Source organism: Aulostomus chinensis, chromosome 7 (genome assembly GCF_037954235.1).
Source record: "Aulostomus chinensis isolate RoL2024-O1b breed Wild chromosome 7, RoL_Achi_v1.0, whole genome shotgun sequence".
Classification (NCBI taxonomy): Eukaryota; Metazoa; Chordata; class Actinopteri; order Syngnathiformes; family Aulostomidae; genus Aulostomus; species Aulostomus chinensis.
The window spans coordinates 8,967,779-8,981,402 of record NC_141326.1 but is presented as its reverse complement, the minus strand read 5'-3'; the positions used below and the strand labels follow the sequence as shown (position 1 = coordinate 8,981,402).

At 40.4% G+C, this 13,624-nt stretch overlaps 1 long non-coding RNA gene across 2 annotated transcripts; it reads left to right on the top strand.

Annotated features, from left to right (window-relative positions):
* The first annotated feature begins 1,920 nt into the window (after positions 1–1,920).
* Positions 1,921–5,618, top strand: LOC147258449 (uncharacterized). Of its 2 annotated transcripts, XR_015116765.1 has the most exons (6): positions 1,921–1,984; positions 2,893–2,957; positions 3,059–3,151; positions 4,815–4,867; positions 4,961–5,079; positions 5,205–5,618. It is a non-coding gene; the product is annotated as an uncharacterized LOC147258449 (long non-coding RNA). The 2 variants fall into 2 exon arrangements; XR_015116764.1 differs by lacking the exon at positions 4,815–4,867.
* The last annotated feature ends 8,006 nt before the right edge of the window (positions 5,619–13,624 follow it).

The following is a 13,624-nucleotide window of genomic DNA, read 5'->3' as shown; positions in this document are numbered from 1 at the left end:
GTTTTTGTATAATTCCCTCTCCAATCAATGTTACTCTTCTCAGGTTCATTTGAGGAGGAAATGCATTTACTGCCAAAATTTTTAAAGGATGTGCATGCCCAAATTATTCTCAACCTAATAAAAATAAATTGCCCAAAATGAAAAATTTAAGTTTAGTGCCCTGCTGTCAGTTTACATTAAAGTAAAGTAAAATAAGTAGTTTCAGACATAAACATGAATTAAAAAGTTTAGTTTAAATAAGCAAACTAATATTTTTCAACTATTGGAAACACATGAATAGAACAACAGCTTTAGGCTTTTGTCAGTGTAGTTTTCTTACTAGTTGCCCTGTGTGGTGTGAACAGTGTTGTTTCAGAGGTTTAGATGTGATGTGTGCAATGTTTGACATTTAATGAAATATTTAATGATAAAATGTGTACACCTGTTTTTATTTATATATATATATATATATATATATATATATATATATATATATATATATATATATTGCATGTGTAAAATAGTGATTTTAATTCATTGTAGAAGTTATTTGGTTATGCTATACATGACAGATGTGAAATCATTTTCATTTATATTTGAACTGAAGCAGATGTAAAATGTCAGTTTATATTCAAAATGAAACAATCGTTTGCTGTTCATTTGAACATACAGTTTGTTCATTTTTATTTGTTAGTATAAAGATATTTTGTGTTGCCAGTGCAGTGTTTCATTTTTCTGAGTAATATTTGACAACCATTGTGATTACAGTTGATGATTTGATAGCAATATAATGTTGGGAGAATTATGTTTTATATGGAAGGTTCATTACAACACTGGACGTTACTGAAGCAGCATTTTGTCTCTGTTTTTCGTATATTGTTCCCTTTACAGGGGCGTAACATACTTCTTTTTTAAAATATTGTTTAGGTTGTATGTGCAGGATAGGTGTGATGTTTTTTGAGGTACTGGGACCTTGAAATTTGCCACTGGGGACCAACAAAGCATCTATCTGTCTTTCTATATATCTATCTATGTTAAATGAAAGGTAGGCAACATCTCTAGACCATTTATGCTATTATGCTATTCAGCAGAGTCCTGAGCATTCTCACCTCTGTTTAACTAATAGCTAATGAGATGTTTTATAACCATTCCAGTCTGTTATAGGACTTAGTTTACTTACTTTAAGTTTGCTACTGTTATACCGAATGACCAGGTCGCTGTGTTAAACTCCAGCTTGCTGACTATGGAGGACCAGTTGGCTGCTATGAAGTCAAACATCTGTGTTAGAGAGAATACTTATATGAAGTGAAGACAGCCCAGCGGGCACCTTGAGGTCAATTTGACGTAAATAAATAGTCAAGATTTTGACTACTATCATAAATGGCTTGCAGAGGTTAAGACATCCTTATTTTTGGAAAAAGATCCTACAAAGGGATCAATCCCACATCAGGTTACTGCGCTACACAATGTAAGTCAAAATATTTCACATCAAATTAACGTTGCTGCTTTATACCTGACATCAAATTCGCATGAATTTGATGTCAAAATAAAACTGCTTAAAATATGGGTGTGCTTCTTTGGTTCTAATTTGCTTTTGGGAGGATGGCTGTCGATCTGCAGCTATTAAACTTTCAATCTAAATATTCAATGGCAGTAACGATTTTTTTTTTGGACAAAAGATATTCCATTTAAATTCAAAAATAACACATCAGCTTGGACAAGAAAATATAATTTTCACACCATTCATATTCTTTCATGGTCCAGGTGGGCGGGATCAGGTTAAGGCTCACAAACCAGACCTTCGCTGGGAAGCGGGGCTGACGTCATACCCTTTATCGGTGGCTGAACAGTGGTACAGCCAAAAAAAAAAAAAAAAAGTGGTACAGCCGGGTACAGCGTGCCTGCACTGGTTTGCGTGGTTTTGCGCATGCGCATTGGCTAAGCTTCTGTCGCCCGCCAATTCTTCTCGCGATTTGCGGCAATCCATTTCATTGGAAAAATATTGGTAAGTAAGAAGTCAATTTCTGGTTATTAGTGACGTTAGTGTTTATTGACGTTCAAATTGTGTCGTAAAGACGAAAGACAAATGATTTTTTATAACTGTTACCGATTATAACCGACTGTGTTTAAGCTAACTCGGTGGTATACTTTTTATAGAATTAGCTAATCCACTCGAATTATATTGTTGTCCAAATTGATGGCTTTTTAGCTAATTCCAGCTGATTATTTTAATTCCGCGCACTTCCAGCGGTCCGGGTAACGGAGAGCGCCCTTGGTACTGTATCGTTCCGCCAGCCAGCCACCAAACGGGCAGGTCGGGAATGGGGAGCGCGCATTCAGCACCTCGGCGGCATTCCACCGAGCTTTAAGTGCGCCGACACCGCCTTGTGTGTCCGCTATTGTTATTGTTGCCTTGTACCTGCTGTGGAAAGGCAGAAATACGTCGGGAAACTAAACGCCGTCGTATGTGGTTTATCAACACCATCTAGAGGCGAGCTCAGCTCGGTGAATTAAACCGCTCGGTAAACCGAGCTCCTCCAGAGGCTCCATAACCGCCGCTTCAAGCAGTATTTCCGCATGACGACTGGCCAGTTTGACGACCTGCTAGCTAGGATCGGTGACAGAATGTAACGAATGGACACCAATTTATTCAACTGGTTCTTATAATTTTGACACGTAGTGTCATATAGCACCGGGTTTCCACACAGTGACAATCAACTTGTCCGCCATCTGGTCAGTCACAGTCAGCCGTGACGTCATACATATACATATATATAATATATACATAATACATATATACAAATATATATGACTGTGTGTGTGTGTTCAAGTATCTGTGTTGTCCCCTTCAAGGTAACACCTGTAAGTGTATTTATAAATATTTAATATAATGTTGGAAACTTATTTTTTCAGACTGCTCAAATGATCAAGATAGTTGGCAGTGGCATCCGTGACAATGTCAGCAACATCATGAAGAGGTTAGGTGTGTTCTTTATCAGTTAATCCCAGAAAAATTGCAGCAGTTAAATTGCAGTTGATCATGATAAACTAATAACCTTGATGTGTATGTGTTGGACAGTCCTTACAAATAGGGTAATGGCGGGGCTCAATATGGATGGCGGTAATGGCAAGGGTGCCTTCAGAGCAATGAGCCTTTGACAGGTCATGATTGGTAAGTAGAATCTCCTTTTGTGAATCTCTTTTTGTGCATCGCCTGTTGTTGAAATACACTGCTAAGAAAATAACGGGACGACTTGAATAATACATCCTAGATGTCATTTAAGGAAATGTTTCAGTTAAAAATCTTTATTAATCAAATGGGAATGTGTTGAGAGTAAAATAACAAAAGAATGTTTAATGTAAAATGAAGTTATCAACGCATGGGGTTCTGGATTTGGAATCCTGCTCAAAATGAAAGTGGAAACTCAGAATACAGGCTGATCCAACTTCAGTGGAAATTCCTCAGGACCAGATTCAATTCGAGATCATTATAGCCACTAGCGTCCCCTGCGCTGAGCCGCTGTTGTTTGCTTGAAGAACGATCACGAAACCCCCCCACCCTCCCCCTTCTGGGGGAAACCCTGTTTTGATAAATGTTTGGTCCTCAATCAAAAAACTCGTTTTATTCAACCCTTGTAAAATTAGCTTTTTTCAGACGCCATTCAGAAGTCACAGCCTGGTGCTACTGAGGCTGCTATTGTGTCCAGGATTGCAATATATTTGTGGTCAGCACCGGACAGAAAAGGTGGGGGTGGGCGCAGGCCTGCAGCTGTGATTGATTGATGGATTGACAAAATTGTGTAAAATAGAAAATAAAATGTTTTGATCACACATGTATGCTTGATCATTGAGAGATATTCTCAGGTGGAACCTGTTGTAGAAAAAGAAAATGTAGCTCTGCCACTCCAACGCATGCAATACTGCAAAACTGCAAGGATCTTGAGCATTACTTTATTGCTTTGTTCTGGAATTACAAGATCTTCATCTTTTAATCCTGATAGAGATCTTTTAGTGAGACAAACTCTAGAGTAAGGCAATTCTACTTGCAATACTAGATTGACATTCAAATGATGTCAAAAAGATGTCAAAATGACATCATATTGTATGGCTGAAAGTTTAAAGAATCACATTGAAACATCAAAATAACATCACTATCATGATTTAGCTTAAGTACAAAAGAATCTTAACATCAAAGCAATATCAAAATAACATCAATTTGATCATTATTTGGCAGAAATTTGACAATAATGAAATTAATGTCAAAGTTTGACATCATGTTGATTTACGTTTTTGACCAAATCATGATTTCATTTTGATATCAATGTTTGACATCAAGATGATGTCGCATTGACATCAGATGCCCACTGGGAGTGCACAATCTCAAAATTGTGGTAATATATATTTGATGACTAGCTAAACTAAGATATGTTCTGTGGCTAGCAAAGCTAAGAAATGTTTGGTGGCTAGCTATGCTAAAACAAAGTCTGTGTTTGGTGGTTAGTTCAGCTGAAGTAGCCATAACGTAAGCCTTTAGCAAGCTAAAGTTAGCCTAGTGGCCTTGTAAAAGCAAAGGTGAGCAGAACCAGTGTCAGGGACTTATTAAATTGTGGCATTTTGGGGGGGGGGGGGGGTCTTGTAATTTACAGTAAGTAGTGAGTCTGCTACACAACTCGGAGACAAACTGTAGGTGCTATGAACAAGAGCAAGGGTAAGATTTACACTATAATTTTTCTGTAAAATGAAATAGGTACGTTAATAGATGCAATCTTAAGTGTGCATTTTGTTTTTGGATTTACCTTGCCTCATAATGAGGCAGTGACCTCTGATTTGCTTAGAGTGCTGTCTGCATGTCCAGATTTACATGATACTGAGAATGACGACATTGTGTGTGAGTAGCTTTTACTGTTTCTCATTCCTTGTTTAATTTTACTATGGCTTTTATGTTTTTTATTCACACCACTTCCATTTCATTGTTTTCCAGCTTCCTGTAAGACCTACGATGAGACTGTGTGTCAGAGCTCCAGGCTCAGTAAGCCAGAAATGGTGGTGCAGGCGGAAGCTGTGAGGAGCTCCGATCAGAGTTGTTCAAGAAGAAAGAGGGTAAGACTTGTTAGGTTAAATTGGTTGTTGGTCAATGTGGCTATTATTCAGGTGCATTAATATGTGTTGTGTCTACATGCAGTGCATTGTGTAGTACTGATTGTCTTTACTGATTTGTTTTCCAGCTGCTGGAAGCAAGATGGAGTGTGCTCGCAGATGATGAGGTGGGGCTTGGAAGTACGTAACCGCGTACTTAATGTCAGATGAGGAAGATGGCATTTTTGATGGTTTGCCGGGATGGATTGTGTGACCTCCATCCTCTCGGAGCAAGGAGCTATCTGACCTCTGTTCAAAGCTGCAGTCCAAGTTAGAAGTCAAACCAAAATACAAAGCAACACACTACAGACGACTGAATGCAGACACATTGGAGACATCCAAGGCAGCAAGCTAACGGTTTACGGTGCTATAGAATTCTGCACTTCTCACGCAGGAGGTTGTGTGGTTTTCTTTATAAATAGTTATGTGTTTGTAAATAGTTGTACATAGTTGTGTGATTGTAAATAGTTGTGTGCATTTGTGCCAATAAACCTATTTCTTTTCATAAACAGGTTCTTGTTCATTGTTTCTTCCTCAATAAACTCCTTTGTGGTAATATTAGCGAAGTCCTTAGGATATTTTCAAGAATCGTCCATCGTCGTCTTCCGCTCATTCCTTACTAGTAAGGGTCGCGGGGGGGGGGGGGGGGCTGGAGCCTATTCCAGCATCTACGGGCGAGAGGCGGGGTACACCCTGGACAGGTCGCCAGTCCATCGCAGGGCCAACATAGAGAGACGAACAACCATTCACACTCACATTCATACCTACGGTCAATTTAGAGAATCCAATCAGCCTAGTCCCCAAAGTGCATGTCTTTGGACTGTGGGAAGAAGCTGGAGTACCAGAGAGAACCCACGCAGACACAGGGAGAACATGGAAACTCCCCACAGAAAGACTCGAACCCGGAACCTTCTTGCTGTGAGGCCACAGTGCTAACCACTGCACTACCGTGCAGCCCTATTTCCAAGAATATACAACATAATAGCATATCACACAAATATGAATGAATAAATATCATTAATATTTTTTATTGCAGGAGGGGAGGGAGGGGTTAACATTTGTCATGACCCCAGGGTAGCAAATACGGACAGATCTCTCAACCAATCATGTATTATTTTTCTTGTTTAAAATTAGCGGATTCATCCAAGAGTGAGTGAGGAAATCCAAGTCAGTCCTGATGTAATTTTTCTGGCCAGCTGTGGTTTCACCTCTATTAATGTGTAAATTAGACCCCCATGGACTCTTGTGGTTCAAACAATTTGTGGCACAGCAAACGCAGCGTTCGCAGGCTGTAAATTGTCTTTAACTGACAGAAATTTGTGGGATCCACAGGCATTTACGGGGACGAAAATTCCACTTTTCATGCAGTCTCAAATCAGATCACTCAGTTATTCCCTGTAAAGGGCATTCAACCATCTCTGGTAAGATTCCAAACCACAGAGAGCAAACGTTCTCAGGGCAATTACAAGACTGCACTCTGTAGGAAAGAGGAATTTGGTAGCAGGAAGTTCCCTGAACTAATGTCCCCCATCCATCCATTATGTACTGCTTATCCTGTTAAGGGTCGCTGGGGGCTGGAGCCTGTCCCAGCTGCCTTCAGGCGAGAGGCGGGGTTCACCCTGGATAGGTCGCCAGTCCATCGCAGGGCCAACACATATAGACAGACAGCCATTCGCTGTCAGAGCCACACCCACATTCAATTTAGAGTATCCATTTAACCTAGCCCCATCTTGTATGTCTTTGTACTGTGGGACTGTGGGAGGAAGCCGGAGTACCCAGAGAGGACTCACGCAGGCACAAGGAGCACCTGCAAATGTAACCCATTCCTGGAATACACACACCTCGCTAAGTTGATATGGAGCAAGGATCAGAGTGCAATAACATCACAACCCTACAGGTTCTTTTCACTCCCCTTTGAATTTCACTTGCAGTCAGAAAATTATGCAACATTACAGATAAAAAAAAATTGTAATGAAAACAACAAATGGGCTCTTGTAAAGAACTCCGGTATTTGATGGATTTAAACAACATACAACAATGTATCCTGTCATGTTATCCCTCGTTCGAAACCTGGTGGTCAAATGATTAAGTAGCACCCAATCACGATGAATAAAGTTACTTGTTGCCGGAGCTGAGTTGCATGCAAAGAAAAATGCCTACATTCAAATTTTGCACTCCTGACATTGTCATCGCCCAAAAACAGGCTACTTTTCAAAAAGTCACTGAGAATCCATAAATGTGGAATTTTGAAGGGTTTCCTCCAATGTTTGGTATTTCTGGTGTTATTCATGTTTTACTTGGACAAAAGCATATCACAGAATTCAGAGTGTCAATAGTATTCCATGTGATGCCTCAGTGAGTTGCCGGTATTGATTTAGTACACACGACACAACTTATTCAGTCATGGTGAAGCCCTGCTGAACGCAAATATATCACACACGAGCCAATCAGTGCCTGGGTTGTTGAGCTACAGCGCTGAAATGCCAACCAGCCCCCAGTTTACAGAATGGACAATCCATCATTTGATTGACTCTTATGCCCGCCAATGAGAATGCAAGAGAGCGAGGGAAAAGATGGCCATGAATACATTGAGCATTTTTTTGCAGGAGTGGACCCAGACATGGAGCTGTGAGTGAGTGATCCAGTTGTTCCAGATGCATGTTCATGTACAAACAATAAATAATAGGCATGCTATTATTTACTTCTCTTTACTTATGCTGGCCAGTCAGCAGGCTGATTTGCATGAGGGATGTGTGAATTAGCTGTGTGAGAGGGGGGAGGGGCACGTTTATCTACAGTAGGTCAGACTGTATGAGAGGGATAGAGAGGCTGGAATAGCCTCAAAAAAGCCTCAGTTATTATGTCAGTCATATTCAATTTCAATTCAGAATACAGAACGATTTATGAACATATTTACAGGGATTTATATAGAATTTTGATGCTGTTGATGATTTGCTCTATTGTTCTCTATTTGTTCATCCCAAAATGACCAAAAATATCCAAATCCTATGTAAAGCTGCATCCTGCCAGTGTTGGCTGTCATTAGAGACCAAGATTAAGTTATGATCTGATGTTTTTGTGTTTGGGTCTCCACATGTCCTTTTGGAGTCTCCAAATAGGACCCAAGGAGGATTTTTTGTGTGCCAAACACTGTATGCAGGTAATTTTTGGACATTTTGACTTCAGATTTGGACTGAAGGAAGTCAGGACCTACGTGTAACAGCAACAAAAGCTCTGCAAAGGTGGGTGGATTATTCTGCTTCTGTTCTTGGTGGAGCGTTGCAACCAATGTGTTGTTCCAGCACCCTCTGCAGAACTGTTTGAGTAGCTGCTTGTCTGCATCACCGAACCCACAACTTTATTCTTACAACTGTTGCTGAGGATGACTGTAGCCTATGAAGATAGCTGGACTGTTTTGCTCCAGAGTTCTGATGAGTTTCAAGAAATTTAGCACACAACTCATCCCCATCCCCAACGGTTGCATATGCTGAGTCAAGCAAATCCAGGTAAGCATGTGGAGTAGCCTGAGGACCTAAAGGCTTCACCATATTTGCTGCCAGGTATGAGAGGCTGACAGCAATTCTCCTCACCAGTTGCAAATGATAAACAGAAGGAGGATCAGTCAAGAAAAATCAACACTGGCTCTCCAGGTGTCATTGTCAACCTTGTGGGGGGGGACAAGGGACTTGTCTGTTACCTGAGAAAGACCTCCGTTTAGCAGGTGAGTGTATTTGAGATGCAATATTTGTGCTTTTCACAATAAGTTCTACTACTACACATTGTACTTCTGGTTGAGGTTGTTGTACTACTGATATGATCTAGTGACAGGTTAAAGCTATGCATTGTCTCTCCAACAGATGAAACTGATGTAGCTGTAGGCTCAGTAGAAGGCAGAGTTTCATCAGAGGACTGTTTTGACTCTCCAGGGCTCGAACCCAGAACCTTCTTGCTGTGAGGCAATAGTGCTAACCACTGCACCTCCGTTCCAACCCTAATAACCCCTAAACAGAAAATATTGTTTATGTACACTGTAATTGGGAACAGAGACACAAACAGACATGTCAGTTGTTGACTCTGGATAATTGTCATGCAGGACTGAACACATTTAATATGTGTTAACCGATTAATATGTGTTGAAAGCAAACTTGTGGTGATTTATATTTTGTTCCATGTCCCATCCATCAGTACATTCTGCTGTGTTCAGAACAAGTTCAAATCCAGTACTTGGCAATAAAAGATGTATTTGTCTGTTTCCTTATTTAATAGATGTGCAAATATGTGAAGATTGAAGATTAAACTTGCATTTACAGTGTGTTCCTTTATCATTTTAAGTGAGTTGTTTATTTCCTTTTAGTGTCTTTGAGATTATCACAATGTGACCTAGGTGAAACGTGAAATAAATAGGTTAGCTTTCCCATTTCATCAGAGGTCTGAAGGAACAAAGTCTGTAAACTCAAAAATGTAAAATATGTTCTACGGAGTTAAAACAATGTTTAGTCTGTTAAATGCCCTGCAGTGACCAGCCATGGTTTGCCTGTCCTGATTTACTGAGAGGAAATAGAAAGAGTGGGAGACAGTGTAGTTCTCTGACAGAATGCAACTGTTAGTGAATGCTGAGACAACAACATAACATTGCAGGATGATGGATGATGTTGATATGGTTAAAACACCCTTAGCTTACACTGTCTTCACGGAATGTTTTTTTTTCCCATTGATTTACAGTCTGTCTATGAAACCACTGTCTTTTTATCTTGTAACTGGAAATCTAGCTTGCTGGTGAAAAGAAAAGCATTTTGAGTCAACCAGTCCACTCTTGACCAAAGCATCAGAATGATAGAGTGGCCTGACGGATCTTGAATGGGCTAGTATACAAACAAACTTGCTGTAGTGCAGTCTTCATTGCCAGAGATAGGTGAGCGAACAACTGAGCAAAAATCACTGCACAGAGAAATTGGCTGGGCAGCATTTGAGATGCTCTCAACCATGTTCAGGGAGTCAAGACAGAGTCATGTACATAATACAGTTGGATGGTTCATCTGTTTTTGTAGTCATGGTTTGTAGAAATGGCAGGGACCCCCCCCCCCCCCCCCCCCCCCCGCGGCCACATTGCTAATACACAGCAGATAAATTGTGCAGGTAGGTGGGGGAAGGGAGCTGACTTGGAAGACTTGCTGTGACATTAAGCAGTGCAGTAGAATGGATGGATTTGAAAGAGTTAACAGAATAAAGCCAGGGAGATGCATCATAGGCCTCTGGTGTGAGGACGTATCAGTACAGTGTCCGATCAGGGAGCCAGAACCATGATTGGCTCTGCCTGTTTCATCATTTATTAACTTCAGTCTTCACTTGCCCAAAACAATGTCAACCTCCATGGATCTTGAAAAGAATCTATCAGACCTATCTGTCACCACGGAGCATGCTACTCAGCACAGTCACATTATATTACAGCATTGTAATATAATGTGACTACTTTTGTTATTGCATTGAGCTGAACTGCAGCCACATACCAGGAACAAGGGAAAAGAAGGTAACGTTGCTAACTCAGACTGAATTCTACATACATGGGCTCAACAGAGACAACACACACCAATTATATGTTAGTGCTTGAGGGTATGGCCTATAATTTATAAGATATGATTTCAATCTTGGATGTTATCTGTAAATATCACTGACATTTGCTTTCCTTGAAATTTTAATTCATATTCCTTTAAAGTGTTAAAACCACTGGTATAGCATCTGCTTGGCAGCTACTATTATCCTCCAAAGGGTGGCATGGTGGTGCAGTGGGTAGCACTGTCACCTCACAGCAAAAAGGTTCCGGGTTCGCGTCCTGGCTTGAGCACGGGGTCTGTCTGTGTGGAGATTGCGTGTTCTCCCTGTTCCTGCGTGGGTTCTCTCCGGGTTCTCCGGCTTCCTCCCACAGTCCAAAGGCATGCAAGAGGGGACTAGGCTAATTGAATACTTGGCCCTGCGATGGACTGGCAATCCATCCAGAGTGAACCCTGCGTCTTGCCCGAAGGCAGCTGGGATAGGCCCCACGCGACCCTTAACAGGATAAGTGGTAAAAAATGGATGTATGGATGGACTCTACTCCAAAATAAAAAAATGGGACATATTTCACATTGTTCAGTGTATCTAAAGAACTATTTTGGGCTAACTAAACTTTATTTAATATTGTAACAAATAATATCGGACATGTAACCTATGCACTGGTGTTCTGTTTCCCTACACAGTGATGGTAATCAACTATCCATAAAATAATTATTTATTTTTCACGCCCCAGCTATTATACCTTGATCAGATTTGAGTCCGAAACCACATCTGCTGCTGAACATGTTAAAATTACTGTTACAAACAGTTGTGAAAGTACATTTTGATATAAATTTACTATTCAGGTAAAATAGCAGTCTGCTTGGAGAAATACCTAACCCAAAATGTGTATTTGGCCTCTCAAATACTCACAAAATACTCAAGCACAGGATGATGTTTTTCCCTCCTTGCACTTAATTGTGACAGAATGCAGAAAGAGCCAGCCCCATATATTTAACTTACAGTACAGCTAATCCTCCAACATACTGCCCTAGAAGTTTCTGATTACAAACTCATCATTTGGTATTATCCATATCATATTTACCCAGCAATAGTCTCAGTAATGTAATTGGAGCTAAAAAAAAAACAAGTTATATCCCTTCCTGTTCACCAATTCAAAATGGTAGCACCATGCAGTACCAGATGGCGCAATTGGTTCCTTGTGCTTGTTCAAGTAATGTCAAAGTGTTAGTGGATTACAAGGCATATGGCTGGATAAAAAAAAAAAGAAAGATAAAAAAAAAAGGTGTGGATAAGACTAGATGAGAGTTTATTAACTGATCTATTTATGGACAATTTTGCTGTTCAACGTCAACCTAAATATAACTTTCGGCTGTTTTGGCACAAAGAAGTGATGGAGTCAGCAGTGGAAAAAAACATCTTTGAGCTCAAGCCATCTATTTGTTAGTACTTGAAAGTCAAAATACACTTTATAGATGCAGTATTGATTTTAATTCCTTCCATTCTCTTAAATTATTTCACAAAACTTAAGATGGAAATGTGAACAGATGGAAATAACCGATGCCTTTTCTAGTTGACAGATCCCTCAGCGTCCAGCATGCACAGGAAGGGGTAGAAAGGGGAAATGAAGGAGAGCTGGACACTCACCTGGGAGTCATATATTGAGCTAGTCCTCAAGTTGCACTGCAGCTCAACCCCCCTTTGACCCAAAAGGCTAATCACTATTTTAAAGCATCGTCATGCCCCATCTGCCTACGACCCTGAGGGCAGACTCAGAGGCCAACTCCTGAGAAAGTGTCCCCACTGGATTCATTTGAAATAGATGCAGTGTTTCTAGATAGAGCAGACATAGTGGAAATTTGAGGAATTTTATCAGTGCTGACAAAAGAGAGAATTTAGCAGTGGGCTTGCCCCTTGAGTTCCTCATAACGGTGTCTCAAAACACTGTAGTTCAGGAAAGTAACCTCTCGTTCAGTGTAAGGCTCTCTCGTCTGTGATGTCACAATCTAGCTGAATATTCTCCCTTTTCAGTGTTTAAGAAAAAACACATCTCCCTTTCACAATTAAAGGTTAATACTGCAGGTCATTTCATTGTCTGAGGGGGAGGAAATTAAACTGAAAGTAAGCCTGGGTGCATGGCTCCATTACTTATATCCCATAATGCATCTTTGTATTTCATTATACACTGTGCATACTTTCATCCCAATAAGCAGTCCAAGAGTCAAATACAAAGATAGCAGTTACTAAGCAAATGGGCCCCTTTGCAGTTGCCTTTCATATTATCCCCCAGCCCCCCTTTTTTATTGTTCCGAGTCAACCGATCGCTGCACTATGTGAGTGCATAAGAGCATGCCCACCCCCCGCCCCCATAACAGATAAAAGTCACCTTCTCCGAATCTCACTGAACAAAGTCACACAGAAAATGAAAGCTAAACTCTATATTCAGCCTGCACAGGGTTCAAGCAAGCTTACAGAGAGCAGGGTTGGCACTTTTTAGTTCCCTCTCTGTCAGCAGGAATTGAGGAAGACAGACAATGAGTGATGGAAAGAGAGAAGGTAGGAGGGAAAGACAGAGACAAATGTGTGAGCTTTGGAAGGAAGAAGAAGAAGAAAAGGGAGAAATAGCATTATTTTTCTAATTTATAAAATGCAGCACATGTATTCAGTTGAAAGCCCTTGATTCACTACTCCAAGAATCCGTTTTCCGTTAATAGTTCAGTTCACTTCACTTACTTTGCACAATTTTCTCCCAGCATTGTTTCTTATCCAAGATGAAGCAACAGTGTATCAAGTAATTCAAGCAGTTGTAAATTATTAATGGTACAAGGGAAGGCATGCAAAATACAGTATAATTTGAAGGGGGGGGGGGGCCTTGATTCAGAGCTGAAAAGGTACTGCTGATGTGTTTTGATTGACATATTTACATCTCAAGGGCTTTACTGAAAATGAACTTACCATT